We start from the raw sequence: 2,982 nt of genomic DNA on the forward strand, positions 1-2,982 counted from the left end.
TAGGAGAGGCGCGCCAGGAGGAGTCCTACTCCCTCTGGGAGTAGGATTCCCCCCCAAATCCTAGTTGGAATAGGATTCGCGGAGGGGGGGAAAGAGAGAGGGAGGCCAGCCCCCTCTCCTTGTCCTATTCGGACCAAGGGAGGGGAGGGGCGCGCGGCCCATCTTGGGCTGCCCCTTCTCTTTTCCACTAAGGCCCACATAGGCCCATTTAGCTCCCGGGGGGTTCCGGTAACCTCCTGGTACTCCGGTAAAATCCCGATTTCACTCGGAACACTTCCGATATCCAAACATAGGCTTCCAATATATTAATCTTTATGTCTCGACCATTTCGAGACTCCTCGTCATGTCCGTGCTCACATCCGGTACTCCGAACAACCTTCGGTACATCAAAATACATAAACTCATAATATAATTGTCATCGTAACCTTAAGCGTGCGGACCCTACGGGTTCGAGAACAATGTAGACATGACCGAGACACGTCTCCGGTCAATAACCAATAGCGGAACCTGGATGCTCATATTGGCTCCTACATATTCTACGAAGATCTTTTATCGGTCAGACCGCATAACAACATACGTTGTTCCCTTTGTCATCGGTATGTTACTTGCCCGAGATTCGATCGTCGGTATCCCATACCTAGTTCAATCTCGTCACCGGCAAGTCTCTTTACTCGTTCTGTAATTCATCATCCCGCAACTAACTCATTAGTTGCAATGCTTGCAAGGCTTTAAGTGATGTGCATTACCGAGAGGGCCCAGAGATACCTCTCCGACAATCGGAGTGACAAATCCTAATCTCGAAATACGCCAACCCAACATGTACCTTTGGAGACACCTGTAGAGCTCCTTTATGATCACCCAGTTATGTTGTGACGTTTGGTAGCACACAAAGTGTTCCTCTGGCAAACGGGAGTTGCATAATCTCATAGTCATAGGAACATGTATAAGTCATGAAGAAAGCAATAGCAACATACTAAACGATCGGGTGCTAAGCTAATGGAATCGGTCATGTCAATCAGATCATTCAACTAATGATGTGATCCTGTTAATCAAATGACAACTCTTTGTCCATGGTTAGGAAACATAACCATCTTTTGATTAACAAGCTAGTCTAGTAGAGGCATACTAGTGACACTCTGTTTGTCTATGTATTCACACATGTATTGTGTTTCCGGTTAATACAATTCTAGCATGAATAATAAACTTTTATCATGATATAAGGAAATAAATAATAACTTTATTATTGCCTCTAGGGCATATTTCCTTCAGGTGATGTGCGGTGTCGGGGCCTGGACGTCGAGCACATTGATCGAGTCATCGAGCATAAAGCGAGGCAACTGGGACAAGGTGGGGGGTCACTGATGGGTCTCTAACCAACCTACACTAAGTAGTTTAGGATAATCAGGTAAGGTACGAAAGCAGGTAACAACAATAGGCTATGCATCAGAGTAGGATCATACAGAAAGCAGTAGCAGTTCTAATGCAAGCATGAGAGGGAGAGAAATGGGCGATATCGAAATGCTCAAGGGGGTTTGCTTGCCTAGTTGCTCTAGCAAGGAGGGGGGGTCGTCGTCGACATAGTCGATCACAAGGGCAGCATCAGTCTCGGGGTCTACTGGAGAGAAGAGGGGGAAGAAACAGTAAATATAAAGCAAACATAGCACCACAAAGCATAACATGGCAATAAGATGTGCCGGGTGTGACCTAACGCGGTAGGAGGTGATACCAGCGAAGGTGGGAAAACACCCGAGAAAGTATCCCCGGTGTTTTGTGTTTTCGGACAAATGAATCGGAGGGGGAAAGTTGTGTGTTCGCTATGCTAGGGATGCGTGGCGGACGAACGGGCTGCGTATCTGGATTCGTCTCGTCGTTCTGAGCAACTTTCATGTACAAAGTTTTTCCATCCGAGTTACGATTTATTTTATATTAAATTTTAAAAGATTTAAAACATTTTTAGGATTTATTTAATTATTTTAATTAAACATTATCCAGAATAGTGCTTGATGACATCACCATGACGTCAGCAGTCAACATGGGTGTTGACTGGGTCGCTGACGTGTGGGTCCCACTGGTCATTGACTTAGTTAACTAAACAAGATTAGTTAATTTAATTAAAGTGATTAGGTTAATTAATTAGGCTCAATTAGATTAATTAACATGATTAATTAGGCTAATTAATTAATTAATATTTATTATGTATTATTTATTTATCTATTTTAATTCCTTTTTTTAAAGCGTTCCAGGGCGGTGGGGCTATGCTGGCAGTGGACCATCTGGCCACTGGAGCGGCTATCGGGGCCATGGGAGCGGGCCGTCGCCCGGACGGGCATGAGCTAGAGGATACGCCTAGGCGCCGGCGTAGCGCCAGCGGCGAGCGAGGAGCGAGGCGGGTGTGCGGGGCCAGGTGCGGTCGTGGGCGCTGGACGTCGGACACCGTAGCGCGCGACAGCGCGGGCGGGCGCGACGGCCAGAAAGGAGGCCACGGTGCGGGGAGGCGGCGGACGCCGACGAAGGCAGCCATGCGGGGATGTGGAGCAGGGCCGGCCGCAGCCAGAGTCAGGCACGGGCGGGGCGTGGCCTGGGAGCGTGGTGAGCGCGCGCCGAGGAAGGCGGTAGTGCGCGGGCGCACGCGTCGGGCATGGTCGAGGCGCAAGCGGCGCGAGAAACGGTGAGCACAACCGCAGAGGGAGGAGAAGGCCGGTGGGGTTCCTCACCCGCGTTGCAGGGGAGGCCCTATGCAGGGCGAACGCGACGGCGGGGAGCGGTGGAGTCGAGGAAGCGTTCCGGCGGGGTCCGACGATAGCACGAGGCGGCGGCGACCTCGACGGTGTCAAGCAGGCGTCTGGCCACGAGGGAGAGGGGACGGGGCCGCGAGGAGGACGTCGAGGAGGACGGTGACATCGGGGCGAGGAGGCGCCGGCGCACAGCGGCGGGGGCGAACGGGTCGGGGCGACGAACAGCTTCGGGTCAGGCGGCGCCGCG

This window comes from Triticum dicoccoides, chromosome 2A (assembly GCF_002162155.2).
Source record: "Triticum dicoccoides isolate Atlit2015 ecotype Zavitan chromosome 2A, WEW_v2.0, whole genome shotgun sequence".
In the NCBI taxonomy this organism is placed as follows: domain Eukaryota; kingdom Viridiplantae; phylum Streptophyta; class Magnoliopsida; order Poales; family Poaceae; genus Triticum; species Triticum dicoccoides.